Source organism: Neovison vison, chromosome 8, assembly GCF_020171115.1.
Source record: "Neovison vison isolate M4711 chromosome 8, ASM_NN_V1, whole genome shotgun sequence".
Taxonomy (NCBI): domain Eukaryota; kingdom Metazoa; phylum Chordata; class Mammalia; order Carnivora; family Mustelidae; genus Neogale; species Neogale vison.
The window spans coordinates 39147341-39165234 of record NC_058098.1 but is presented as its reverse complement, the minus strand read 5'-3'; the positions used below and the strand labels follow the sequence as shown (position 1 = coordinate 39165234).

Genomic DNA, 17894 nt, shown 5'->3' with positions numbered 1-17894 from the left:
TATCTAACTGGCAAAGATTCCTCATATTTTTCCTTTATTTTAGATGAGAATTTTAGAGGTGTTTTGTAGAGGGAATGTAGTTATTAGTACTGTGCTACTACTGAAAAAAATCATTTTTAGTATCAACCTAATAATCACTTTGATAATTTTAGGATTACCTGTATAGAACATTTCATCTTGATGTTAATGTTCTTTTTATATTAAGGGTACAGATAGGATCTGAGTTGTTCATTAAGGTTGATTCACACTTTTGTTTGGTATGCAATTTGAGCTAAAAGTAATAATCTCAGATGCCTTCAAGCCTTGTGCAGTAATTAGAAGAAGAATGCTTAACCTTTCTCTTTAACAATAATTTCCTATATAAAAAGTAAAAGGAATATTTAACTTCTAAATTATTATTATGAAACCTGAGTAATTTGCTTTGAAATATTAAAAAAAAATCGTCTATGCTAAACTCTTTCCATTCAAATCCCAACTATTATAAATTTCTTACATACCATGACACAATTGTTGAGTTCAGAATCAAGTCTTATAAACAGATCTAATTTGTGGAGCTTGACCTTTAAAAACCACTGGAAGTGTCACTGATGTCATCACTATTACACAGCTTCTCTTTCGACTTTAGCATTTTTTTTTTCCTGGATTAAGTGTAAACTGTGCTATAATCCATCTCGTTTCATCTCAGCTGTATCTCCAAAGAAAGACCAAATGCCTAAAACCGCTTATGGTATAGTTGTTAGATGACAATGTCCAAGTGTAAAGCAATAGTAAAACAATGACTATAATCAGCATATTCACTACATGAAGGCGCGTATTACCTTTTGTCTTCCTTTAGTACTCAAATGAAGGAAAGGAGAGAGGAAGGAAGGGAGGAAGGAAGAAAGTTGAGCCTTCCAGAGAATTAATTCAAAATCACCCATTGTTATTTTTCAGTGACAGAGGGAACATGCCTTTTGGGCTGGTTTTAAAACTGCTAAAATCATGGTTTCATTCCTTCCTTCTAGAATGAGCTTTATACAAAGAAAAGTTCCCCTCCCCTGTCACAGGATGGAAATTTAACTCCCACACCATCAACAACTCACAAATTTCTTCAACGGAATCTGGCCATAAAGTGTGATAAGCTGTGCACAAAATCATTCACTTTTGGTGAAAGTATCTTAAAATACAAGCTCAACTGAATAGAATAGTATCCTCATTTTCTCATATAAAGGTCAGTATATTTGTTTGTTGTCAGGGTTTCTACATAAATAAATCACTTTCTAAGTTGAGCAGAATCAAAAATTGCTAAGAGTTGCAAGCAAAATAAAAATCTAATATTGACTAAGGAGATCCTTAAAAGGAGCCAAGTTAGCCATTTTAAATATAAACTACAAGGGTTAGAGGATTTCCAGATTCCAGATGCCTTCCATTTGTAATACCGCCCTTTTGTTCTACTTTCCATAGAAGGGAAACTTTGAGACTAAAGAGGACTTGGTCAAAACAGATTTTTTTTTTTCAGTTTATGGATTAAATAGATTACACGAATTGTAAACCACATGTTAGAGTTCTTATGCTCTTGGGAACTGAACTGGGCAGTCAGTTCCCTAATTTAAAAAATGATATGGTTCTTTGTCCTTGAAATTATACTTCAAAGTTTCAGAAATTATTTAGTTTTGATTGAATTATCAGACTTCTTGTATCTTTACTTTAGGGAGACACTTAACAAAGCCTTGCAGAATATTCTCGTGATCTGGAAGAAAAAATAGAAATGTGGGCTTTGATGATTGTAAATAAAGAGTAGACTAATGGGCTGATGCCAACATGAAAGCAAGTCCCTGGCAATCTGCCACAGGATTCTGCTTATGATCCTGTGCTCTTCAAATATTTGATCATCAACTCAAGCTGAATGGCTAACACCAGATTGTTATTAATATAAAGCATGGAAAAGTGATATACATAGGAGTGTGTGATGAACTTCTAAAAATGGTAACAGGAATTATAATCTTTGTCCTTGAGTAGAACCTTGAAAATATTAGAAACACCAAAACAGACTTTTGCAGTTATGTTCTGACAAAAAATTTAGTTTTGTGATTCTGTCGAGAAGAGATGCAAGGAGAAAAAGTGAGAAAATAATGTAAATGACCTAAGTCATCATCTATAATATAGTTAATTCAGAGATAATGTGTGAAATATAAAAATTAACAGTAAATAGTAGCAATTTATCAAGAATCATAATGGTGGTAAGTTATCAGAAGAAAACAGCTAAAATAATTAAAAGTGGTTGTTTATCATGAGAATAAAAAAATGGCCTGGAAAGGAGCAGGACATTGATGTTTATATTGTAAACCTTCAGAAGTATTAGAATTTTAATCTTTAATATGCATGTATTTTTAAATATATTAAAATTAAATTTATTTATTAACTCACACCCCAAGAAGGAACTATGTTTAAAACAAACAAACAAACAAAAAAACCAAACAGAAATCCTCTCCAACTAAAAAGAAACCAGCATCCTTGGAAAATGTCAAATTCTGGGTGTGGAACAAGAAATGTACAAGATGCTCTTGAAATATTTTATCTTTCAAGGTGTCCTATCAGTATGACTAGAAACTATTATATGATACAATATGATAGCAAGAAAGCTGTCAGAAAATACTATGGTCATGACCAAAAGACTGAACTAACTCAGAATAGGCTCCTACTGACTAAAGATGGAAAAATTGAGCAATAAAATGAATAATTACCACAGTGGACTGAAATACCGCAAATATACCTTAATTCAATAATTCATAATGATTAATAACTAAGAAGAAATGGATATCTCCACACTCTTCCCGCTTTTGTCAAGCACTGTGGCAATTTTTCTTTTAAAAACAGCCACAGAAGAGGCATCTGTGTGGTGTAGTTCATTAAGTGTCTGACTCTTGGTTTCAGCTCAAGTTGTAATCTTAGGGTCCTGGGATTGAGCCCCACATAGCCTTGGGATTCTCTCTCCTCTCCTTCTGCCCCTCCCCCCTTAAATAAATAAATCAATCTTTTTTAAACATGGCCACAGCATTATCTCTAGTCCCATATGCTATTTCAGCACCCTAACCAACATAATCAAAAAGTGGAGTCTATTTCCCCACCACAACCTAGGTGAGATTCTTTTATTTTATTTTATTTTTTATTTTTTTAAATAAACCTATAATGTATTTTTATCCCCAGGGGAACAGGTCTGTGAATCGCCAGGTTTACACATTTCCCAGCACTCATCATAGTATATACCCTCCCCAATGTCCATATCCCCACCACCATCTCCCATCCCCCCTCCCCCCAGCAACCCGCAGTCTGTTTTTTGAGATTGAGTCTTTTATGGTTTGTCTCCCTCCCAATCCCACCTTCTTCCATTTTTTTCTTTTCCTACTCCCAACCCCCCACATTGCATCTCCACTTCTTCATATCAGGGAGATCATATGATAGTTGTCTTTCTCCAATTGACTTATTTTGCTAAGCATAATACCTTCTAGTTCCATCCATGTCATCACAAATGGCAAGAGTTCATTTCTTTTGATAGCTGCATAGTATTCCATTGTGTATATATACCACTTCTTTATGCATTCATCTGTTGATGAACATCTAGGTTCTATCCATAATTTGGCTATTGTGGACAATGTTGCTATAAACATTCGGTTGCATGAGCCCCTTCAGAGCACCACGTTTGTATCTTTAGGATCTTTAGGATACCCAGTAGTGCAATCGCAGGGTCATAGGGTAGCTCTATTTTCAGTTTTTTGAGGAACCTCCACACGATTTTCCAGAGTGGTTGCACCAGCTTGCATTCCCACCAACAGTGTAGGAGGGTTCCCCTCTCTCCACATCCTCGCCAGCATCTGCCATTTCTTGACTTGTTAATTTTAACCATTCTGACTGGTGTGAGGTGGTATCTCATTGTGGTTTTGATTTGTATTTCCCTGATGCAGAGTGATGTGGAGCATTTTTTCATGTGTCTGTTGGCCATCTGGATGTCTTCTTTGCAGAAATGTCTGTTCATGTCCTCTGCCCATTTCTTGATTGGATTATTTGTTCTTTGGGTATTGAGTTTGCTAAGCTCTTTATAGATTTTGGATACTAGCCCTTTATCTGGTATGTCGTTTGCAAATATCTTCTCCCATTCTGTCAGTTGTCTTTTGGTTTTGTTAACTGTTTCCTTTGCTATGCAAAAGCTTTTGATCTTGATGAAATCCCAATAGTTCATTTTTGCCCTTGCTTCCGTTGTCTTTGGTGATGTTCCTAGGAAGAAGTTGCTGCGGTTGAGGTCGAAGAGGTTGCTCCTGTGTTCTCCTCAAGGATTTTGATGGATTCTTTTCTCACGTGGAGCTCCTTCATCCATTTTGAGTCTATTTTCATGTGTGGTGTAAGGAAATGGTCCAATTTCATTTTTCTGCATGTGGCCGTCCAATTTTCCCAACACCATTTATTGAAGAGGCTGTCTTTTTTCCATTAAACATTCTTTCCTGCTTTGTCAAAAATTAGTTGACCATAGAGTTGAGGGTCTATTTCTGGGCTCTCTATTCTGTTCCATTGATCTATGTGTCTGTTTTTGGGCCAGTACCATGCTGTCTTGATGATGACAGCTTTGTAATAGAGCTTGAAGTCTGGAATTGTGATGCCACCAACTTTGGCTTTCTTTTTCAATATTCCTTTGGCTATTCGAGGTCTTTTCTGGTTCCATATAAACTTTAGGATTGTTTGTTCTATTTCTTTGAAAAAATGGATGGGATTTTGATAGGGATTGCATTAAATGTGTAGATTGCTTTAGATAGAATAGACATTTTCACAGTATTTGTTCTTCTAATCCATGCATGGAACATTTTTCCATTTCTTTGTGTCTTCCTCAATTTCTTTCATGAGTACTTTATAGTTTTCTGAGTATAGATTCTTTGCCTTTTTGGTTAGGTTTATTCCTAGATATCTTATGGTTTTGGGTGCAATTGTAAAGGGGATTGACTCCTTAATTTCTCTTTCTTTTGTCTTGTTGTTAGTGTAAAGAAATGCAACTGATTTTTGGGCATTGACTTTATATCCTGACACTTTACTGAATTCCTATACAAGTTCTAGCAGTTTTGGAGTGGAGCCTTTTGGATTTTTCACATATAGTATCATATCATCTACAAAGAGTGATAGTTTGACTTCTTCTTTGCCAATTTGGATGCCTTTAATTTCTCTTTGTTGTCTGACTGCTGAGGCTAGGACTTCTAGTACTATGTTGAACAGCAGTGGTGATAACGGACTTGCTGTGTTCCTGACCTTAGAGGAAAAGCTTTCAGATTTTCTCCATTGAGAATGATATTTGCAGTGGGTTTTTCATAGATGGCTTTGATAATATTGAGGTATGTGCCTTCTATCCCTACACTTTGAAGAGTTTTAAACAGGAATGGATGCTGTACTTTGTCAAATGCTTTTTCAGCATCTATTGAGAGTATCATATGGTTCTTATTCTTTTGTTAATGTATTGTATCACATTGATTGATTTGCAGATGTTGAACCAACCTTACAGCTCTGGAATAAATCCCACTTGGTCATGGTGAATAATCCTTTTAATGTACTATTGGATCCTATTGGCCAGTATTCTGGTGAGAATTTTCGCATCTGTGTTCATCAAAGATATTGGTCTGTAGTTCTCTTTTTTGATGGAATCCTTGTCTGGTTTTGGAATCAAGGTGATGCTGGCCTCATAAAATGAGTTTGGAAGTTTTCCTTCCATTTCTATTTTTTGGAACAGTTTCAGGAGAATAGGAATTAATTCTTCTTTAAATGTTTGGTAGAATTCCCCTGGGAAGCCGTCTGGCCCTGGACTTTTGGTGGTTTGGAGATTTTTGATGACTGTTTCAATCTCCTTGCTGGTTATGGGTCTGTTCAGGTTTTCTATTTCTTCCTGGTTCAGTTGTCGTAGTTTATATGTCTCTAGAAATGTATCCATTTCTTCCAGATTGTCGAATTTGTTGGTGTAGAGTTGCTCATAGTATGTTCTTATAATTGTTTGTATTTCTTTGGTGTTGGTTGTGATCTCTCCTCTTTCATTCATTATTTTATTTATTTGGGTCTTTCTCTTTTCTTTTTGATAAGTCTGGCCAGGGGTTTGTCAATGTTATTAATTCTTTCAAAGAACCAGCTCCTAGTTTCGTTGATTTGTTCTATTTTTTTTTAGTTTCTATTTCATTGATTTCTGCTCTGATCTTTATGATTTCTATTCTCCTGCTGGGTTTAGGCTTTCCTTGTTGCTCTTTCTCCAGCTCCTTTAAGTGTAGGGTTAGTTTGTGTATTTGAGACCTTTCTTGTTTCTTGAGAAAGGCTTGTACCACGATATATTTTCCTCTCAGGACTGCCTTTGTTGTATCCCACAGATTTTGAACCATTGTGTTTTCAATTACTCTTTAATTTCCTGGTTGACCCATTCATTTTTTAGAAAGATGCTGTTTAGTCTCCATGTATTTGGGTTCTTTCCAAATTTCCTTTTGTGATTGAGTTCTAGCTTCAGAGCATTGTGGTCTGAAAATATGCAGGGAATGATCCCAATCTTTTGATACTGGTTGAGACCTAACTTGTGTCCCAGGATGTGATCTATTCTGGAGAATGTTCCATGTGCACTAGAGAAGAATATATATTCTGTTGCTTTGGGGTGGAATGTTCTAAATATATCTGTGATGTCCATCTGGTCCAGTGTGTCATTTAAGGCCTATTTCCTTGATGATCTTTTGCTTAGATGATTTGTCCATTTCAGTGAGGGGAGTATTAAAGTCCCCTACTATTATTGTATTATTGTCAATGTATTTCTTTGATTTTGTTATTAATTGGTTTATATATTGGCTGATCCCATGTTAGGGGCATAGATATTTAAAATTGTTAGGTCTTCTTGTTGGACAGACCCTTTGAGTATGATATAGTGTCCTTCCTCATCGCTTATTATAGTCTTTCGCTTAAAATCTACTTGATCTGATATAAGGATTGCCACTCCAGCTTTCTTCTGATGTTCATTAGCATGGTACATTGTTTTCCACCCCCTCACTTTAAATCTGGAGGTGTCTTTGGGTCTCAAATGAGTTTCTTGTAGGCAGTATATTGATGGGTTTTGGTTTTTTATCCATTCTGATACCCTGTGTCTTTTGATTGGGGCATTTAGCCCATTCACATTCAGGGTAACTATTGAGAGATATAAATTTAGTGCCATTGTATTGCCTGTAAGGTGACTGTTACTGTATATTGTCTCTGTTTCTTTCTGATCTACTACTTTTAGGGTCTTTCTTTGCTTAGAGGACCCCTTTCAATATTTCCTGTAGAACTGGTTTGGTGTTTGCAAATTCTTTCAGTTTTTGTTTGTCTTGGAAGCTTTTTATCTCTCCTTCTATTTTCAATGATAGCCTAGCTGGATATGTATTCTTGGCTGCATGTTTTCTTGTTTAGTGCTCTGTATATATCACGCCAATTCTTTCTGGCCTGCCACGTCTCTGTGGATAAGTCAGCTGCCAATCTAATGTTTTTACCCTTGTATGTTACAGACTTCTTTTCCCGGGCTACTTTCAGGATTTTCTCTTTGTTGCTAAGACTTGTAAATTTTACTATCAGGTGACGAGGTGTGGACCTACTTTTATTGATTTTGAGGAGGCTTTCTTAACATCTCCTGGATTTTGATGTTTGTTCCCTTTGCCATATTAGGGAAATTCTCTATAATAATTCTCTCCAATATACCTTCTGCTCCCCTCTCTCTTTCTTCTTCTTCTGGAATCCCAATTATTCTAATGTTGTGTCGTCTTATGGTGTCACTTAGCTCTCGAATTCTCTCCTCGTGGTCCAGTATTTGTTTGTCTCTCTTTTGCTCAGCTTCTTTATTCTCTGTCATTTGGTCTTCTATGTCACTAATTCTTTCTTCTGCCCCATTTATCCTGGCAGTAAGAGCATCCATTTTTTTTTTTATTGCACCTCGTTAATAGCTTCCTTTTTTCAACTTTGTTAGATTTTAGTTCTTTTATTTCTCCAGAAAGGCTTTTATCTCTCTGGAGAGTGTTTCTCTAATATCTTCTATGCCTTTTTCGAGCCTGGCTAGAACCTTGAGAATCATCATTCTGAACTCTAGATCTGTCATATTAGCAATGTCTGTATTGATTAGGTCCCCAGCCTTCGGTACTGGCTCTTGTTCTTTTTTCTGTGGTGAGTTTTTCCACCTTGTCATTTTGGCCAGATAAGATTTGCTTTCTACTCCTCTGGAATTCCGCTGTTCTCCTTGGTGAGTGAAGTTGGTCCTAGCTGGGTTTCTTGTTGATCTTCTGGGGGAGGGGCCTGTTGTAGTGATTCTGAAGTGTCTTTGCCCCAGGCAGAATTGCACCACCCTTACCCGGGGCTGGGCTAAGTAATCCCCTCGGGTTTGCTTTTGGGAGCTTTTGTTCCCTGGGCACTTTCCATAGAGTTCCAGAGTTCCTCCCAATCTCTGACAGGGAGGAGCTGAGAGCTCGGGGTCCTGATCCTCAGTGCGCCCTCAGTGAAAAGCGCCCAACTGTCCCCCTCTCCGTGGCCTCTGGTCGTGCTTGTAGGAAAGCGCTCATTCGGTCGCACTTGGAGAAAAGCGCCTGGTCGCTTCCATCTCTATGGCCTCCAGCCATGCTCTGAGCTCACCCAGCCTGCGACCGGTTCAAGGTAACCCCTGAGCTGAGAGCTCTCTCCTCGGCTTTGTTGCTGTAGCCGGCTTCCCCGCTCTAATACCAGCAAGCTCTGCCACACTCAGACACCCCCCGTCCTTCTGTGACCCTGCAGGACTTGGGGTTATGCTGACCCCGCGTGGGCTTCCCCCTGGTTTAGCCTCTGGAGCGATGTCCCTCTGTGGAGCAGACTTTTAAAAGTACTGATTTTGTGCTCCATTGCTCCACCACTTGCTGGGAGCTGGTACCTCCCACCGCGGTCTATCTTCCCGTCACTTTGGATTCATTTCTCCGCAGGTGCTACCTTTCAGAAAGTGATCGATTTTCTGTTTCTAGAATTGTTGCTCTTCTTCTCTTCGATTTCCCATTGGATTTGTAGGTGTTCGCAATGGTTAGATAAGCTATCTCGCTGATCTCCTGCTTCCTGAGGTCGTCTCAGCCTGCTACTTCTCCGCCATCTTGACTCCTCCTCCCAAACTGTGTTTTTATAGAATGCTAGTAAACATTGAGATGTTCATAGGACCCTGTGAGCACCATTTTGGAAATGCTAGGTAGAACAAAGGTAAACAAGTTTTCTCTTCGTAAGTCTTCTGTGAGTCTTTCTCATGCCTTATGAATAGGACTGATCTATCCTAAGTGAGATTCTTGACTACTTCAAACAATAAAGTTTGGTGGAAGTAATGATAGACTTCTGAGGGTAAGTCATAAAAAGTTTATAGCCTAGGTCTTTCAGGATGCTTACTCTTGGAACTCAGCCATCATGCTGTGAGAAAGCTTATACAACAGGAGAGGCCACATGAAGGTGTTCTGGCCATCAGCCTCAGCTAAGGTCTCAACCAATATCTAGCATCAACTGCCAAACATATATATAAATAAGCCTTTAGATGATACTATCCCCCAGGCTTTGAATCTTCCAAATAAGGCTCCTGTACTGTGGATCAGAGACAAAACATGCCTCCTCTACTTTGATCAAATTCTTTACCCACAGAACTCTTGGCAAAATAAATGGTTGTTTTATGCCACTAGGTTTTGGGATAATTTGTTTCACAGCCATAGTAAGTGGAACAAGGATACTTATATTCAAAATTAAAAGGACAGAATTAGAATGCATGTCTCAGAAACACCTAAAGCAGAGTGCAGCAGGCATCTGTTTAGAGTAAGTTCAGATTTCTTGACCCAATCCACTTCCATCCCTGGGTACTAAGAGAACTCATAAATTATGTCACTGTCAGCTTGTCTATGATTCTGAGTAAGGAGGGCAGGGAAGGAGCCACAAGTTTTGGAGGATGTAAAATTCTGAAAATCACCCATAATGCTGATGAATTTAATGGTAAGATTTCCTATCATACTTTCAAAATGTTTGTTTTTGAAAATCCCATAAAATGAAGCAGTACTATTTGTCAAGCAGCATGAGTTCACTAAGAGCAATCTGTATTAGGCAAGCTCTATTTTACATGGTTGCTAGACTAAGAAATTTCAAAAAGGGAGTAGAGATGATAATCCCATATTTTATCCATTATAAGACACCATCAGCTGTAAGTTATATATTTTTAAAATGTTATATAATTACATAAATGATGCCAATTAAAGTTTAAAATGCTTTCATATTAGAGGTTTTTGTTTTACTCTTATTAAAAGTGCGATTTTAGATACTTTAGACATAGACTTCTATCATGTCATTCTTTAATTACATAAAAAATTAAATATAAGTTAAATAAATGTAGGCGTTCCAAAATTCTTCTCATTCAGAGTGTAACTGAATCAGTTTTCAACTTAGAAAACTTCCTTGATGACTGTCTTCCAGTATATCATTCTCCATACCATTAAGAATGTCAGTAGTGCAACATTTCCTCAATTACCTCCAGGATTTCTTCCAAACTACTGACACATACTACAAATATTAATGCTGACACTTTCCAATTTGACTAAATTTATATTTTTATTTTTTCTTCGATCAAATCACATGTAACTGGAAGTTCAGTTCAAAGTTAGCGAGAGGTTCCTGACAATGATGTTGAACACCTTAATCATAAATTCTTTGTGATAAATAAATTGGCCACAACAGCATCTCATTATTCATTAGTTTTTCATCTATTCCTAGGGATTTGGCAATTCCTCCTGTATTTAGTGGGATAACTTGGCTTGTGACAGCTATTCCTTTTGTAGTAACAAAATGTGATGCAGTTTCATGGACTTCGGGATCTATCCTTTTTTTTTTTTTTTTTTTTGGAAACATGTAATTACTTTGTTCCAACAGGACTATGACAAATATGGCATCCATGATATAGACTAGATTCAGTCAACACACAAGATGATGAATACTACCTAAAATATATCACACAAGGAAGGCAAAACAGGGAATCTTTGTAGGAGAGAACACCTGGTATCAAACAGCTGCCCTCAAATGTCTACAAGGCAGAAAGTGGTGTAACAAGGAATTGATTTGTTAAACACCAAACTACCATACAGTTTAAACAACTAAGTACTGGGGCGCCTGGTTGGCTCAGGGGGTTAAAGCCTCTGCCTTCAGCTCAGGTCATGATCTCAGGGTCCTGGGATCGAGCCCCACATCAGGCTTTCTGCTCAGAAGGGAGCCTGCTTCCCTTCCTTTCTCTCTGCCTGCTTCTCTGCCTACTTGTGATCTGTCTGTCAAATAAATAAATAAAATCTTTTAAAAAAAATAAACAACTAAGTACTGAGGCAACAACTACTATACAGAGATTAATTTTGGTTCACTGTGTATCTACTAACTTAAAGAACTTCCCTCCCAGCAACAGAGATGTCCATTTGTATTGGTTAGGATTCTCTGAATTTCAAGTACAGAAAATACAACCAGTCTGGCTTAAGCAAATTGTAATTTTTTTGCTCATTTAACTGTGACATTGTAGCTGCCTTTAGATCCTCTGAATCCAGAGACCAGAATGAAGACATCAAGACACACTTTCTCTTTGTCTCATTTCTTTGTATGATGGTTTTGAGTGGCTTGAACCCATGGAGGCAAAAACAGTCACCAATGAACCTAGGTATCCTTAGTCCTTAAATCTGGAAGTCTCTGTAAAAGAAGCCAGTTTCTTTTCCAATGATTTCAACAGAAGTGTTGGGTTAGATCACAAGACCACCCTGAATCAATCACCGCATCCAGGAAAAGCATAGTAATCTGATTGATTGAGACTGTGTCATGTGACCCTCTAGATTCAGAAAGCGGTGAGGTGCTGCATAGAACTGAATGAATTCAGAATGGAAGGAAAATGGTTTTACAAAGAGAATCCAGGCAGACAAAACAACAACAATGAAAACCACATACCCTGACAACATCCACATGCAAGATTTTATATGGAAGATCATCTCAAACAAAATTTAAAAGCAAAAAATTTACAGTTATTTTCAAAAAATTATCACAGAAAGAAAAAAGTTAATTCACTTTAAAAAATAGAAATGATACAACATTCTTTGACTAGAAGCAGTAAAACTGAAAATTACTGATAAAAAGATAACTTAAAATTCAGCTATAAAATGTCAATAAAAATTTTTTTAAAAATTTTCAAGAGTCTCCTAATTTTTAGCAAATAGCAAAGATAAAATAGAAACTGAAATGACATATTAAGAACACAATGATGATAACACTACATATAAAAGTTAAGGAATGGCTAAAGCCACATGTAGAGGAAAATATACAGCTTTAAATGTTTTAATAAATAAGAAACCTAAATACATATCTCAAAAAACTAAAAGAAAAAAAACAAATAGCAAAAGAAACTAAACCTAGAAAATGTTAAGAGTATTTTAACAACTTTTTCAGGTAATTGTAGATATTCTTCTTCGGTTCTACACTAAAGCTCAAAGTGATGACTTCTTAAAGATTATATGCAGTGTGGAATCTGAAATTACATAATTTCAGATTTTTTATATTCTGTTACATTAAAATCAACTGGTCTATCTTGTATTTTGAATGGAACTTTTTTTTAACCTAAACAGATTTTTTAACATCATGCATTGGTTATTTAGAAAATATCAGTTCACTAAGCTATGCAAGTCTTCTAAATTTGATACACTGCATTATACAATCTTGAAATCACATTTGTTAATACCACCATTGTGAAAAGTCAAAGTGCTAGGGTGTCGAGCAGATTTTAAGGTATACATGATAGGAGGTATAAGTTTTCCAACATTCTGACTTTTGCTTAAAAGCTTGAATTTATTTTTGGTGACAGTACTTAATAGTTTTTATTGACAGGTTAACTGTCCATTTTCAAGAAAATATCTGCCAGTCTAAATGAACATAGCTGAGCCATTGTTCCTTGAAGTAAAGATAGTGTTCCATGAAAAAAGTGGCTATTTCAGCTTGCAACTCAAACAAGAATTTCAAGCATTTCCTTGAAACAACCAACTTATTTCACTATTGGAAGTATTTTATGCCCACTTTCCATATAAGAAGACATTTATTCAAGAGTTGAGACTTAACAAAAATAATGCTTTTACTGCTTCATCAAGGACATTGTTTTTTTTTAATCAAGAACATTCTTAAGGGATACTATTATTTTTAGTTTTGCTTTGAATGTGTGGTATGAAATACAATAACAGGAGTGCCTGGGTGGCTCAGTCGTTAAGCTTCTGCCTTCAGCTAAGGTCATGATCCTGGGGCCCAACATCTGGCTCCCCGCTCAGCGGGAAGTCTGCTTCTCTCCCTCTCCCACTCCCCCTGCATGTGTTCCCTCTCCAGCTGTCTCTCTCTCTCTGTCAAATAAATAAATAAAATCTTAAAAAAAAAAAAAAAGAATACAATAACAATATGAATGGCAGTTTGGTGTACTTCCTTGATTCATGCTAATATGCCCGCAGTTTTTCTTACCTTTGCTTTGCAACATTAATGCAAATGTCAACATAATGAAAAATGCAATAATATATTTACATTATTATATAGTCCATTGAAAATCAAGGAACTAGAAAGTCTAGACTTAAGTCTAGACTTAATTAATATATGAAAATATATGAAAATTTTTCATATTGTAACAAAGGAATTCCAAATCAATAAGGAATGGGTTTTAAAAAACTACTACATGTACTGTAGAGTGGTGTTAACCATATGTGCATCATTGCACAACATATCTCCAGAACTTTTTAATCTAACAAATCTGAAACCGTATACCCATTAAACAATTCTTTTTTTCTCTCTCTCCCTAGCCCTTAGCAACCTTCATTTTATTTTCTGTTTCTAAGAGTTTAGCTACTTTAGAGACCTTCTATAAGTGAATTCATGCAGTTTTTGTCTTTTTGTGACTGGCCCATTTCACCTAGTTTAATGTCCTGAAAGTTCATTCATGTTGTAGCATGTGTTTATATATATTTTTTCTATTCTCTATTTTTTCTTTAATCTTTATGTCCTTCCTTCTACTAACTTTGGGCTTAATTTGTTCTTCTTTTTCTGTTTTTTTGAGATGTAATATTACGTTGTTGATTTGAGATCTTTTTTTTAAGGTACACATGTATGTCTATAGACTTCCTCTTAGTACTGTTTTGGCTGCATCTCATAAGTTTTGGTATGTTGCATTTTATTTTTCATTTACCACAAGATATTTTCTAAATTTCTTTGTGATTTCTTCCTTGGTCCATTGATAGTTCAAGAGTATGATGCTTAATTTCCATATATTTGTGAATTTTCCATTGTTCTTTTTGCTATTGATTTCTAGTTTCATTCCATTGTGTTCAGAGAAGATACTTAGTATAATTTTAATCTTCTTAAGTGTATTAATACTTGTTTTATGACTAACATATGGTCTGTCCTGGAAAATGTTCTATGTGTTCTTTTTTTTTTAAAAGACTTTATTTATTTATTTGACAGACAGAGATCACAAGTAGGCAGAGAGGCAGGCAGAGAGAGGAGAAAGCAGGCTTCCTGCTGAGCAGAGAGCCCTATGCGGGGCTCGATTCCAGGACTCTGGGATCATGACCTGAACTGAAGGCAGAGGCTTTGACCCACTGAGCCACCCAGGCACCCCAATATGTGTTCTTAAAAAGAATATGCATTCTACTATTGTTGGATGGAGTTTTCTATGTCTGTTAAGTCCATTTAGTCTATGGTGTTGTTTAACTCCTCTATTTCTTCATTGGGTTTCTGTCAGGTTTTTCTATCCATTACTAAAAATGGGTCATTAAAATCTCCTATTACTATTGTGTTACTATTTCTCCTTTCAGTTCTGTAAATGTTTGCTTCATGTGTTTGGGTGCTCTACCATTACATGCATATATGTTTATAATGGTTATATCTTCCTGGTGAATAGATCCTATTATCATATAACATCCTTCTTTGTCTCTTGAGACATTTTCTGACTTTTAAAGTCTATTTTGTCCCATGTAATTATGGTCATCTCTGGCTCTTTTTGTTAAATTTGCATGGAATAATTTTTTCTATCCTCTGACTTTAAGCCTGTATGTGTCCTTAGATCTAAAGTCTCTTGTGGACATCGGTTAGTTGGATGTGGTTTTTTGTTTTGTTTTTTAATCAATTCAGTCATTCTGTCTTTTAATTGGAAGGGTTTAATCCATTTATATTTAGAGTAATTACTGACTAATAAAGACTTACTGTTTCCATTTTATTGATTGTTTTACTTGTCTTGTAGTTGTTTTGTTCCTCTTTTCCCCTCTTGGTCCCTTTTTAAATTATTTATTTATGTATTTGTTATTTGATAGTGGCATGCTTTGATTCCCTTCTTATTTTCTTTTCTGAATCTTCTATATTTTCCTTGTAGTTACCATGGAAATTACGTAAAACATCTTCTAGTTAAAACAATCTGTTTTAAACTGATAGCAACTTAACTGCAGTCACAACACTGTTTTCTTCCCTCATTTTGTTATCAGTGACCCAAATTATATCTTTTTATATTTTGTATCCATTAACATTTTTAGTTATAGCTATCTTTTATGCTTTATTCTTTTAAATTCTATACCAGAATTAAAAATTATTTTTGTACCACCATTACAATACTACAGAATTCTGTATTTGTCAATGTATTTATCTTTACCAGAGGGCTCAATATTTTTGTATATTTTTGTGCTGCTGTCTAGCTTCTTTTCTTTTTTTAACTTGAGGGACTTCTGTTAACAGTTTTTATAAGGTAGGTCTAGTGGTGATGAGCCACCTCAGCTTTTGCTTATCTGAGAAGGCTTTTATTCTCCATCATTATTATAGGTCAGTTTTGCCAGATAAAGTATTCTTGTTTGACAGCTGTTTCATTTCAGCATTCTGGATATATTAAATGCCAATTCCCCCTGGCTTGTAATGTTTCTGCTGAAATAGCTGCTCATAAACTTATGGGAGCTTTCTTTTGCATGATGAGTCTCTTTTCTCTTGCTACTTTGAAGATTGACTTTTAACAGTTTGATTACAATCTGTCTTGCAGTGGGCCTCTTTGAATTCATCCTAGTTGAAGTTTATTGAACTTCTTGAATTTGATTACGCATTTCCTTCCTCAGATTTGGAAAATTTTCAGTCACTATTTCTTAAAATATGGTCTCTACCCTTTTTTCCTTCACTCTTCTTCTGTGGCTCCTATAATGTATATATTGATCCAATTGATGGTTTCCCGTAAGTCTCTTTGGATTTTTTTTTTTCACTTTTCTTCATTCTTTTTGTTCCACTCTAAAATTTCAAATGGCTGTGTTTGGGTTCATTAATTCTTTCTTGTGCTTGATTAAGTCTACTTTTGAATCCCTCTAGTGATTTTCAACTCAGTTATTGTGTTCTTCAGCTCCACAGTTTTTAAAAGGAGGCTTTCTTTCTCTCTCCCTTTCTTTCTTTCTTTCCTTTTTTCTTTCTTCTTCTATCTCTTTATTGATACTCTCAACTCTCATCCTTTTCCTGATCTTGGTTCATTGCTTATATGTGCTTTCTTTTTAAATTTTGAGCTATTTTGAATTTTTTGTATGGTAATTTCTACATCTCCATTTCTTTCAGCTTGGATTTTTTTCAATTTATTTTGTTTCTTTGATTGGCCCATATTTACCTGTTTCTTCATGTGCTTTGTAAGTTTTTGCCGTGGGTATGCATTTGAAAATATAGCCACCTCTCCATCTTTACAGATTGGCTACATAGCCTTTCACCAATCAGCATAGTTAGAGATTCTGTGGGACTCTCAAATCATTTCTGGAATGTGTGTCTTCCCTGAGCTTGAGTTTGTAATTTCCCAGTTAGAGAGATTTTTTTGGTCTTTTTCAGGAGCTTGTAGTCTTTTGCTCCCTTTAGTGTCTGTTTATGATACTACAGGTTCTCTGGTGTTATAGCAAGCTCCTAAATTCCCTTTTCTCCTCAGTGACCCCAAGCATCTAAAGCATTCCAGTTCTGTCGGTTCTCCAAGTCAGATGAGATAGAAACCAGTCTTTTGAGCTGTTTCCCAAAAGCTAGAACATTGGGCCCCAATTCCAGTCTTTTCTTTCCCTTCCAAGGGAAAAGCTACAAGTTGGGCACTCTCTGCTGAGTATGCCAAGTTTTCTGGCTTCTATCTGTGTGGTATACTACAAATTCTCCAGTGTTGCAACAAGTGGCTGAGCTCTCTTTTGTTCTCAGCAACCTCCTCCTCTGCTCTCACCCCACCGCCACTCCTGCCCTAGAATCCAAATTATACTCATTCTTCATTAGTGCTCTGAGTCAGACAAGACAGAAATCAGACCCATGGCTGTCCTTCCAAAAGCTGGACATTGAACCTAAGTTCCTCTCTTCCCTTTCCCTCCCAAGAGAAAAGCCCTGAGCTGGACTTTTTCTCCTGATCACACTGAGCTGTGCTGGCTTAGAGAAGGAACAATTGCAGGTTAAATAAAATGGCTTTTCTTATATGTTTCAATGGATTGCTCATTCTGTGCATTGATATTTATTAACTGGTTTCTAAAGACTTTTTGGACTATATATTGTTGCTAAGTCAATGTCTTTATAGGGGAAAAAGATCTGAGGCTGCCTATTCCACCATCTTGCTATGTGGTCAGACTTTCACTTTAATTCAGTATAGTTCTTCCTGTTTGAATTTTTTTAATATCTATCATATTTTCTTTTTTTTCTAATTTAAATTCCATTAGTCAACATATAGTACATCATTAGTTTTAGATGTAGTGTTCAATGATTATCATATTTTCTTTTAAAAATATGAAGGAAATATTCAAATTTAAATTCAAAAATATTGAAGGAAAAAAGTGTTTTCCATTACCAAAGAATGGAAAGCATATAAAAAGCATTGGTTTCTAATGTTTTATTATTAT

At 36.0% G+C, this 17894-nt stretch overlaps 1 protein-coding gene across 1 annotated transcript in view; it reads left to right on the top strand.

Annotated features, from left to right (window-relative positions):
- SEL1L2 (SEL1L2 adaptor subunit of ERAD E3 ligase) overlaps window positions 1–17894 on the top strand; it is a 114444-nt gene that overhangs the window by 61340 nt on the left and 35210 nt on the right. The window lies entirely within an intron of this gene.